Source organism: Apus apus, chromosome 15, assembly GCF_020740795.1.
Source record: "Apus apus isolate bApuApu2 chromosome 15, bApuApu2.pri.cur, whole genome shotgun sequence".
Taxonomy (NCBI): Eukaryota; Metazoa; Chordata; class Aves; order Apodiformes; family Apodidae; genus Apus; species Apus apus.
In genome coordinates, this window is record NC_067296.1 from 7,916,595 (window position 1) to 7,928,988 (window position 12,394).

The following is a 12,394-nucleotide window of genomic DNA, read 5'->3' on the forward strand; positions in this document are numbered from 1 at the left end:
TTTAGAGTCACTCAGACTACATTCAGATGTGTTTGTAGTGTGAGCCTGAGCTCCTATGCATCTCACATCCATACTGCCTGTTTGCTTGATCATAACCTCAGACGAGGATTGGAAGGTTGTTTTGTATTATGATAATATTGAAACAGTGAGCCAGCGTGGGGGAGCAGGCTCTTTCCTCTACTTGGCTACTACTACAGTGAATCATTTGCAAAGTTAAGGAAAGGAGCGTGAACTCCTTGTGCTTTGCCATTTCTGTTTGGTCAGTCCATTTTTTAATTATCCTTATTTGATTCTCATTATAATTACAGACTCCTTCCTGAATATAATGCTGCCTCGTGCCTCAGATAGATGGTATTATTTTTGTTTACTTTTGTCTGTGGTATTATTCCAGAAAGTGAAAGCAGTTTGAGTTGTTCCTTGGGGACCTCAGCTGCTGTTCTATGTTGCAAGAGGCTCCAAATGTTTAAATGTCTTAGATGAAAAAACGTGTTGGTATGAATTTGCAAAGGGACATAGAATTTGAGGCTGTTAGTATTCTCGTATGGTATGTGCTTGACTCAGACACTGAATTAATAAAGGAAAAGGTGCTCATAAGAGTCTAGGACAGACAGCCTTGGAGTCTGCTGTTTATGCCTTAACTCGTTGTTTCAAAAAGACTGAAAGCCAGGATAAGATGCTAGTTGAGACTCCCTAGCCATTCACTTTTGCACCTTTGTGGAAAAAGCTATCTAACACCTGCTTTGAAGGTTTGTGGATATAACTCTCAGTCCCCAGGGGAATCAAACTGAGACTGTCAGCAAGTGATACATTAGTGAGTACTGAATAAATTCAATTTGAGCGTTGGATACGAGCAACAAACATAGCAGCAGACTTGGACTTTGTACATTTTACTTGGAGTGCCACTAGAAAATGTGAGTGCAGCACTACATTTTTTTAATGTATAAGTTAACTCGTATGAGAATGCAGAAAACCTACCTAACCCTAATATCACATGGGGATTCCCCAGCAGTTAGGGAATGGAATGAATAGCCCAGAAATGCTGAGTCTAATGCTTAGGGTTAACATGATTAAGATCACAAGTAGAGTTCAAGTAATTTATTGCCTCTGTGCCTCAGTTAGAATCACTGAATAATGTAAGTTAAAACATTTGGAGGTCATCAGGTTCAACTCCTTTCTGAAGAAAGGGTCAATCAAAGTTAGATTAGGCCACACAGGGTCTTGTCCAGTCAAGTGCTTCCAGGAAGGAAGATTTCACAGGTTCTCCAGGCACCTGCTCCAGTCTTTGACCATGTCATCATGTAGATTTTTATTTTTTTTTCTGTATGTCTGATTGGTATTTCTGTTTCTACAAGTTATACCCATTGCCTGTAGGGTGTTTTTGCTATACGGTTCTGAGTCCAGTTGTTTTTTTTTTCTCTGCTCTGTCTTCACTCATTAGATAGTTGAAGACATCAACTAAATTGCACCTCTCTTCTTCAGGCTGAAGAAACCATCTGTCTCAACCTCTCATCATACTGTATGTGCTCCACCCCCCAAACATCTTGACTGTCCTCTGCTGGGCTTGCTCCAGGTATGTCAGTCCAGTAAATCCTTTGTGACCTGGGGAGGCAAAAGCAGACACAGAACTCCAGGTCCAGTCTTATGCCAAAACAGAGGCAAGTGATCACATCCCTCAGTCTGTTGGTTGTGCTCATACTGATACCAGTGTGCTGTTAGCTTTGATCTCTGCCAGAGCACTCTGCTGATTCAGGTTCAGCTTCTGGTGTCTGAGGACCACTAGTACTTTTCCTGCAAAGCTGCTTTCTAGCCAGCTGTTAATTAGGTTGGCTAACCACTGTTTGCCCTTATTAGATCTGTGCTGACTCTTTCCAATCACCTCCTTTTCTTTGAAGTGCTGGAAATGGATTCCAAAAGGACTTGCTCCGTATTTTCTTCGGGACTGAGGTTGGGCTGAACATCCTGCAGATCCACATATTTTCCTCCGTGGCTTTCTTGAAGATAAGCTCTTTTACAATCATCAAGAGCTTTCTCTGATTGCTCTGATCTTTAAGATGACTGACAGCAGCCTCACAAAGATGTGAACCAGCAGCTTAAGCATCCCCAAATGTATGCATCTGGTCCCATGGGTTTTGTTGGCGTTTGGTTTGTTTGGTTGGTTTGTTTTAACCAGTTCACTGTAATAGTCCACATTTGGTTCTGCCCCTGTCTTATATTCTTTTTTAGATTGTGCCACTAGACAGGGACCTGGGAATTCTGGGACCATACCTTGCAGAAAAAACTATGGCAAAGAATGCATAGAGTTATTTTACTAGTAAAATAAGAATATTTGTGTTAGAAGGATATTGTGACAGTCAAATGGCCGCATCTGGAGTATTGTGTCCAGTTCTGGGCCCTGCAGTTCGAGAAGAACAGGGAACTGCTTGAAAGAGCCCAGTGCTGAGCCACAGAGATGATTAAGGGAGTGGAAAATCTCCCTTATGAGGAAAGGCTGAGGGAGCTGGGTCTCTTTAGCTTGGAGAAGAGGAGACTGAGGGGTGACCTCATCAATGATTACAAATTTGTGAAGGGCAGGTGTCAGAATTACTTTGTATTTGCCACTTTGCGAATCCACTCTCGTGGCAGGCCTTTCTTGAGGGCAGCGGGACAAACATTGTTCAGACACACAAACCATTGATTACCTCCTGGGATGTAACACTGCAGTCCAGCCTCCCCAGTGCCCCAGTGTTCAAGGGTTGTTGGATAGCAAGGGGGCTGTAGTCTGAAATTCTGTGGCTTCAACAGGAGGGTCCCCCTTAAACATCTCAAACTCGCCCACATGGCCTTTTTCCTTCTCACAACAACACCTAAGCACAGACTGTACACTCAGAGCACATTTTGTGGTGAGGTTCTTCAAAGCTGTCACACCTCTTTTGCATCCCACACTCTTTAGGCAGTAGAAGAGCTGCTGCATCCTGGTGTTTCTGTCTCCTTACTGAACAGCTAATAAGCTGTACTTTCCTGTGGCTTCAGCAAGATTATTGATTTGTGCAGTGATCATTATTGCAGCTGTAGAATAAATCTTTGCTGAAGAGACTGAAGGGGGGGGAAAAAAAGGGAGATGACGTGGGTTTTTCTCCTGTGCTTTTAAAAAATTCTCTTGACTTTATGTATCTCATTACTATTTAGGGAACAACAGTAGCTGTTTGACTGTTTTTACATGTTTTCATGGTACTGTACTTCAAAAAGAGAAGCCTGATTTATCCTTCCCTTGAGGAGATTCTAATCATAAGTCATAAGTGAAAGGCTGTCATTACTGACTAATTTCAGCCAAAAGGATATGTGTGATGCTTTATGGAGCTTGCATAGAATTGGCCTTGCTCTGAAGTACTTACACAAAATGTTTGGAACAAGCAGAAGAAAAAGTTCATGATTTATGATTTAGATGCTAATATGATAGTACTAAGAGGGAAAAGGTGTGTGCCTTCTGAGCTACAAAGCAGACAGGTGAGGAAGTGAAATTTCCTATTTCTGTTGTGTATTATTTATTATTATTTGTGTATTATTGTTTGAGAATGAAAACCACCCAGTCAGTCTGTGAACTATTTATTGTGCTTTTGAGACCATAAATAATACTGGAAAGTGATCGAATTGCCTTATGTGGAGACAATAGTACTCAAAGTTTGTATTTGTTCTTAACTAGGAGGCCAGTAACAGACCACCACAGGAAAAACTCCCTTCCCTGATCTGTCAGACAAACAGATGAGAACTTTGATGTGAGAGTCAATAATAATCTGGAAAGCCTTCATAGTAATCACGCAGAGTTGGAGAAAAAAGGGAAGGTAAGGTGGTCTTCAAACAGAATTCTGTAAAGAGTGAATTTGCAGAGATTGTGAGAGCTGTGAGTGAGGTCAGATATCCAGCTCAGCTGACTCCAGCTCATGGCAGGCACAGGCACCAGCATCAGAAAAGACTTCTGTATTTTCTCAGGAAGGAAATTCTGTGGCTTCTGCTCCTCATCCAGTCATATTCTGGGCTTGAAGAATGATAGATAGGCTTCTTTACCTTGATGAGATAGTAAAGATGCTGTGCATGTGGAGTTCAGAATGGAACCCAATTCTTGTAAGTCATACTGGGTAAAATATACTGTGGGAGGTAGGAAATTGGCTTTTGCACTCTGAGGCTTGTGTTCTGAAAATTGGAGTGGTTGACAATACTATGTTTACATATTACTTATTACAAGCTACTACTGTCCTGAAGAGGAAGGAGAACTTACACTTATGCTCTGGCTTTTGCAATTAATAGCTTTGGCAGCTTAGTACAAATGTACCTTTGTCAGTGATTTCAGGTTAGTGTGCAGACCGAACTAGGATGGCTCTGATATGGCAACACATTTCCTCCTGCTGATTAAGAGGAAAATAACCTCTGGGGGAGGACAGCTGTAGGCAGTGAAGTTTTAAACCAATGCTGCAGGCTGTGCTAGAATTCCCCTGTCAGTCCTGATGTAAATCTGGGCTCTGCCATAACTTGTTGTCTGTTGGGACACATCACAATCTTTCTTCCTGGGTTTCCCAAGGCACAGTAGTGTTTGCCTAATTTTGTAAGGGTATTGTTAGGATTAATCTTCGGTCTATTTCAATGTTGCAAATTAAAAGGTGATTCCTTGGTGCTGGTTAAATAACTCAGAGAAGCTTTAAGAAGCTTCTAAGAAGTAGTATTAGCCAGGTGAGGACAAGCCTTAACCCTGGTTTTACACTGCTTGTTTCTTCCCATTTGTGTACATGTGCTATGTTACATCTTCAGCAGCATGTTTATTCAGCACATGCAGAAGAGCCCCCTTGTTCTCTTTTAAAAACATCCTTGTTAAATTACTTCCTTGGTACATAGCAAGTGTTTAACAGAGAAGAACATGTGAGTTGTGCTCAGCACCAGAGCTGATGTGTGAAGAACACTTTCGTTCTTTAATTCATACTTTCCCCCAAAGTATCTCTCAGGAGTTCACTAGCACTGTGCTGGCTGGGCTGGCAGCAATCAAAAGAAGGCTGGTAGAAACAGTCAAAGTTGACAGGCTTTTTGAAGTAGTAAGTTTTTAATGTTGAACCTTAAATCTCTTTTAATATAAATGAAAAGTATTTTACCATAGCTATATAGAATTACAATTTAAATTAAGATTGAGAGGAATTCAAATTGTCACTTCTTAAATTTTGCTGGGGAAAAGTGAGAATGTCTGCTTGGTTTTGGAGCTGCCAAAGAAACTTGTTTCAGTTTTTGCTATTTTGATTTCTACAATCTAGGTATTGATTTTAATACCTGTGAGAATGACGAAATCTGAAAAATAATTATTGCCAGGTAGCCAAGGATCCCCTTTTATCTTTTGCAGTAGAGTTCAAATTGCTGTTGCAGGTTTCTGTAGAGAAGGGCTCCTTGAGCTGCTTTTTCTTTGGATCTCTGCAGCAGTGCTGATCCACTCCAGAATGCTTTCCCATCTTTCGCTGTAAACTAACAGGAGAAAATGTGTTTATTGGTGTCAAGGGAAAGGAATATTAGTGCTGCTTCAGGTGGTAGGCAGCAAATGTAAAAGAAATAGATTTGAAGCTCTGGAAACATGAATAGTAGTTGAGGCAAAGTCAGCACTACAGTCCAGCATATTTTATTATTGCTCCTATTTCTGCATTGAAGCAGCAGAATTGATGAGGAGCTCAGTTCACAGAGACAACTATCACAATACAGGTAGTGTAAATACATGTAAGTTGAACAACAAAGTCTTTAAATTTGGTAGTCTTACAGGAGGCTTTTTTGTTGAATCTGGAGTCATTGCTGTTGGAGTAAGAATGAAGGTTCAAAGCTAAGTTTCCAGAGCTGCAGCATGATGAAGGTTAATGTATTATTTTTTTGTGGGGGTGAAATACTATCCCTCCTCATTTTCTCACGTAATCTACTGTTTTCTCTGTGAAAATAGCTCAGTGTTTTAACTGTAGTGGTCAGACACTGCAGATAGCCTGGATAAACATTCTGTTTGGATTAGGATAGGAAATCCTTATAATGATGCCAGACCTTTTTGCTGGGACACCTGGTGGCTGTTACCAGTGCCCCTGCACCAGAGGGTGACCAAATCTACTGCCTTCCACAGCAGCTTCCCAGAGTGCATTTATTATACATGTAAGCAAGTAAAGTGCTACCCATTCCTTATCTGTTTGGGAGGCTGTTGGGAAAGAGAATAGCCAGGGACAGAGGGATGAATTGTCTGTCTGGGCTGAGCTCATGGTCCCTGGGAGGGGGATGCCCTACATTTGTGTTACAGGAGCAGTACCAGTGGATTTCTAGAGCATCTTGTAGATACTTGGGTAGAAGTGAAACAGTTTTGTGTCCACATCAGCAATTCTTAGAGCACTTGCCTTAAATGTAATGTTTTTTGTGCAGGCTGACTTAAGCCTGGCTATGAAAATGAAACTCAGCAAGCAGACACATTCAGCCCAGCATTTATTTTTATTCAATAGAAGGTAGAATCTAACTCTGTGAATTAAGCTGTTTCCTGGATGTGATACAACCTGTAAGTGATCACCTTTTGACCCAGCTTTGCTGTTCTGATGCTGGGTTGCAGTTGTCAGAGTAACCACTATGCTCTTAAATGGGTAATTTTCTTACTGCTCTCCTGTACTTAGCTTTATCAGCTGGGAGCCTGGCTTTTAGGGGCTTCAACTGTATTTCCCATGGGGTGTTTTTTAGTGCCTTAGCTGTTATGTCACACAACTTGTCTGCCTGGATAATTTGGCTGCCTGTTAAAATGCAACTGACTGAAGTCTCTCAAGCTGCCACCAGAAGTTTTAATCTTTCAGGCATGATTCTACATGCCAGTTCTTTTATTTGCCTGCAAGTGCAGAGCTTTAGTGCATACTTTATTTTTCAGTATCTCTCTCAAATGTTTAATCCTTTCATTTCTACTATTAGATCTAGCTTCCCCTAAACACATTATACTGCCTTCCAAATGCTAAATTCCTTTATCATTCCTTTAATCTTTGTTTCCTCAGTTTAATCACTCATTGTTGGATCTTTCAGTTAATTAATAGTTTCCAAGTTTGGGACAAAGAATGCAGGGTGATAGGGCATCTCAGCAGAGATCTCTTTCCAGCTTGTGTGTTTCAGGTACAATGGAACCTTGCTACACTGCCCTTGGCTGTCTCAAGCCTGACCTAAGAGACAAGTAAAAAAGAGAAATAAGGCTTTATTAGCACTGAATAGTGCCACAGGTGCTCACAGAAGCCAGTGAAATGACAGAACCTTGTCCAAAGCTTTTATAGCCTGGATTAGACATAAACATCATTTAGTCTTATGGCCCCTTGGCCTTCAGCAAGCTGCTGCTGTAGTCAGTGCCACTAGTGATTGTGTGTTAGGCATGGATCTAGGGTACTGATGCCTTCCTAATGAGAGCACCTACTTTCTAAGGGCCATAATCTGGCCTTTATTAGATTGTGATAGACATGAATCAAGTGATCTAGAGGTGAAAAGCTATTTGTTAATACTAGAACCTTTCTCTTTCAATGATTTTAATAGGCTGTGGAATTTCAAGCTATTTCCTCCCCTCCTTAGCAGGCAACCATATCACTTCTCCTTTAAGTTTCACAGCAGATGAACCACAAAGGAATTATTTCATCTTCAGTCTGTGTGATGTGCACAGCAGAGATTCCTCATGCCCTTGTCTTTTAACCCTGTGTGGCATTTGTACCGTCATGAAAGGAAGCTTTTCTCAGACCCATTCCTCATAAAATAGTGTCAAGCCATATGGATTGTTATCTTTCCCTCTTTTACTATAGAATCAGCAGCTATATTTTTAAGATAATGAAGACTGCAGTAGTACCTTTAACATAAGCTTGTAACAAGAGCATTCTTTGGTGTGGGTAGATGTAAAACAGAAGGAGTGGCTTTTGTGTTTATGGCACAGATACAGAAGTCTCCCAAAAGCATAACCTGTGTCAAGAAGCTACATAGAAAACACACAGTACCTGCAAAAAGGGACCAAGTTTATCTATAAGTCCTTATACCTGTTGTACTATGTAAGTAACAAGGTATTATTCATCAAAGCATCAGATTACTATTGCAGGGATCTCAAAAAAAAAGAAAAAAAAAAAAGAAAAAAGGTAAATTCTCATTGCAATCATGGCATCATCTATTTGGAGGAATTCTGGATAGTAAATGCTAAGAATAAGCAGTTCGAAAATAACCGGTTATGAATCCGAGTGGGACAGTGTTTTCGTGAGCTATGGGAAATCCTGAGTCTATTTGTAAAGGCTCTTCATTTTCCATTGAGACTGTGATTTTAGCTAGAGGTTCGTGTTGTTGCTCCACAGAAAAATGATTTTATCTCCTCAACTCAGGATTAATCAATTATTTGAATTCTTAAAACCCCAGAAGCAAAACCAAATCCCTTTCTGTATTTCTTCTGTAGTCAGTATTCTCCATGGTTACTAATTAATTTGCATTTTTTTTGTGCTTTAAAACTAATTTCCCCTGTGTTCTACTCTATTTTTATCTGTTTAATGTTAATCCAGCTAAAATTGCAAAGTCTGTAGAATCAGGTGTGAAAGTAAACAGCTTCACACTTTCAGCGTTTATTTACAAAGTCAATTATCTTGTATTGGAAAGTAACTTCAGTTCTGAGATGCTGATTCCTTTCCCCACCCTATGTCTCTTTTACACGGTCAATTCCTTAATGTATTGTTTCCTATTCATTAACAATAAGATTCGTTTCTGTCCTGTTCTTGTTTCAGAGGCATCCTCTATCAGCTGCACGTTCCTGTGACCTGCTAGAACTCTAATGAACTGAAGACTTTTTTCCTATGAACTATGTAGGTACTAAGTATAAAAATAATTAATTTTTGACTGCCAAAAGGTTTTAGGAAAGGCTGCCTTAGTTTATTCTTACAGTTCATACCTTATGATAATAGGAAGAGGCCAGTGTTACATTTGAGATCCTTGGCTAGGTAAAGGGAAGCTAAATATTTCTGACAGTATTATAGCTATATGGAGGCTGGAACATTTATTCTAAGATTTGATCACAGAAGTTTGAACTTACTTCATAAGCTTCCTAAATAAATGAAGAAAATGTATAAAACTTCACTTAGTTTATCTTCATTTTTATACTGAAAGTGATGAGAAGCTTGGAGTGCTCTAGTATAGCATGTTCAAACTGTTGAAGTGCTAATATTGCCAGCTTCACAAATGCTGAGATTTTATGAGAGCATGAAATCAATGTCAGAATTTAAAAATTCAATAAGTTGCACGTCTGAAGCTTCCAGCACTCTATTTAAAACAAGAGTTTTAAAAACTGTTGTGTAACAGAACTTGAATGGTATAAATAAATATTCTGCAAAGCTGTTACAGGCCTTTGGTTGTGCAGTTTTGTAATGCAGATGCTATTTCACCAGGACCAGAAGTAGCAAAGTTCATCTCCCCACCTGGAGCTTTGGTTGTCGCTTTTTTTCACTGCAAACTAGGTCTACAGAAACAAAACTCACCCAATTCCCTGAATGTTAGGAAGAGAAGGTTATATGATTTTCAGATTGTCTTTGCATATAGTACAATATGGAGAAATAGAAAAAAATGCTCATGTCAAAAATACCTGTGGAAGAACTCAAGGTGGAGGAGCCAACGCACATTCTGTAAAGGGGAAATAAAAAAAGCTTATGGTGAAAGTAAAGCTGTGGCTTCAAGTAACCATAGAGACCAATGCTTTTCTGATGCAGAAATAAATGAACTCAACCTTTTCAAAATTTTTAATGGAACTGATGGTGAAAGATTATGTTGAATTAAAAGGTAAAGCAATGGAAGACGGAACTAGTCAATGTCTCTGCCCCTGCAATGCAGGTTATTGTAATGGTATTAGAGAGGAAAATTAGTTATAAAAGAAACAAAATACTCCTACTCATACCAGCCTATCCACTGTTAATCCATTGTGTCTCACCTCCAGGTCAGTGCAATGAACAGTCCTTCAAAGTAAGTTATTACAAGCCCAAGTGATCATCCATAGAAAGAAAACATCATCTACAATTCAACTACCTTTAACAATTCCAGACTGTACCTGCCAGTCTCAGGTATTGTCGAAAGCCAAATTACAGGTCATACCAGCTCTGAAATCAGAGTTTTTGTTGTACAAAGCTGTCTCCTGTCCAGAAACAGTGCATATGCTAATAACCTCCTACTATTCACTACTCTGACAACCTACAACCTTTAGGTTTCAGACAGTGGATTTAAGATAGAAAACACACTTCACTTTGCTTCAATTCAGGTGAACTGCCTAAAACAATTTATTTAGAGAAGTTTTAATGGTTTTTCTGCCCTGTTATGCTGGCCAAAGCCTGCAGTGTGTTTTCACAGTCTCCCTGAAGATAGCAGAAGAATTTAGAGGTCAGCTTGAGCTGGCCACTCTGCAAGCACAGCTGGCACATGTCTAGAAGTTCTGCTATAGAACTTCAGTAATGAATGTAAAAATTGGGTAAGTTCCTGTATCATACAATGACAATGGTGTGATATGTTAAGATCACAGAAACTGGATCTCAAGGTTTCTCCAATTTTATTGGGCCATTTACCTTTTCTGCTTTTTTAATTCATCAAAAATGTGTGGTTAGCCTCAAATCTAGAAAGGAATTATTTCCTAGGCTAAAATCCAGATTTGAAGAGTAACTTGTTTGAAATACTAGAAAGTTTATGTCAAAAGTTAAAACAACCTCCTCCAATCCTTCTTCATGTTCCTGGTAAGAGACTATTTTTGTGCAAGACCTTTAATCACTATTTAAAATGGTATTTCCTATGATGGAATCTGCTGACAAATTAAGCCCTTCTAAAGAGTTCATATTTCATAGTCTTACTATTCCCTGACTACAAACAGGAGCTCAGAATTTGGAAATTTGACTTCTAACTATAGAGTTCACTAACATTAAATTAACCCTGCCAGACATTGAGACAAATAGGCAGATTCATAAGATGATACAAAGTTGTGGGTTTTTTTTTATTTCATTGATTAACAGATAAAGGTTGTTGTACTACCATTAAACTGTTGGGGATTTTTTGTTGTTTTTTTCTTCTTTTTTTTTTTTAAATAGTATTTTAAAAATGTATTTGTAAAATCCCCTTAAGTCTAAATGAAATGGCACAAAACAAATTCTGAAATGTCTTACATTTCCAGATAGTAACCTCCTGTGAAATACAGCAGGCTACAGAGGGAGAAAGGAACATAACCAACTTGTCTTAGCAAGGAATAACCTCTAGGTGCCTGGCTTTGTTGGGAAAAAGATTACCACCTGACTGACATCCATAAGTGGTAGTTATCAAAATCTTACCTGATACTGAAAAGTTACTTTCAATTAAATAGTTCAGAAAACCTGCTAACAAAATGAGTTGAGGCTCAGGGTTTTTTTTTTTCTTGTCTTGCTCTTAAAAATGGATCTTCTACCACTTGAGTGCATAACTGGGAGCCAGTCCAACTTTTACTCCTCTCAGTCAAAAAAAGCAGAACAGAAGTATGTATCCCTTCTGTCAAGGGGAAAAGAAGACGACAAATCTAAACCATCTGCACCTAAAGGTAACTGGACTCAGTCATCACTTCACACACATAATTAGTTCAACAAAACCCAGAAATACTCATGCCAGAGCATTAGCAGCACAAGTTAGCTGCAGAACAGGGGAGCACACACATACTCTCATCTTTGGCTTATACAGGGGCTTATTCATTCCACTCCTGGCAAGTACAGTTCATGCCTACCTGAGACTGCTACAGAGATCTCAAACTGTTTTCTCAAGATACCTGTGAAATTATTTTGCTGTTCAGACCATTGAAGAGCACAGAACTATTTCCTCCTTTATAATATTAATGAAATATTCATAGGTCAATTTAGTTCTTGTAAAGTATCAAAAAGTAGGTACTCTCTTATATATTAAAAGTATTTCTAAATGAAAATAATTGCTCTAATTCACAGTAGTTTAGTTCTCATCACCACTGGATTCCCTCCATTAGGAAACTACTATCTCATATGGAGCTCTCTGTTGTGCTGCACACACCGAAATGCAGGACTGGTTTGACCAAAGGAATCCCAAATTTTAACAAACCAATTCATTTTTACCATTCAAATTACTTTTTCTTCAAAGCCACCACAAGCCTGTAGCTGCAAGGTATGCTCCTTCATGCCTAAATGGGAAGCATTCAAATACCTTGGCTATCATTTACACTCAATACATCATTCTTCAGAGAGACATTTTAGATAACTGCAATATGTGATCTTAATTCATATAAATATAAAGAGATAAAAAGTGCAAGGAATTCATAGACCTTGTTTCCCCAGGATGCACAATAAGCAAATCACTACAATTCTATTTATAAATTAGTGTTCTAGAATACTAAATAGTGAAGACAAATTCAATCAAAATT

General features: G+C 39.0%; 1 long non-coding RNA gene across 3 annotated transcripts in view; it reads left to right on the plus strand.

Annotated features, from left to right (window-relative positions):
• LOC127390975 (uncharacterized) overlaps window positions 1–9,340 on the plus strand; it is a 36,416-nt gene extending 27,076 nt beyond the window's left edge. For all 3 annotated transcript variants that reach the window (XR_007890978.1, XR_007890979.1, XR_007890980.1), the window contains 3 exons: window positions 1,480–1,570; window positions 3,680–3,818; window positions 8,742–9,340. This is a non-coding gene — a long non-coding RNA (uncharacterized LOC127390975). The remainder of the gene's footprint in view (window positions 1–1,479; window positions 1,571–3,679; window positions 3,819–8,741) is intronic.
• The last annotated feature ends 3,054 nt before the right edge of the window (window positions 9,341–12,394 follow it).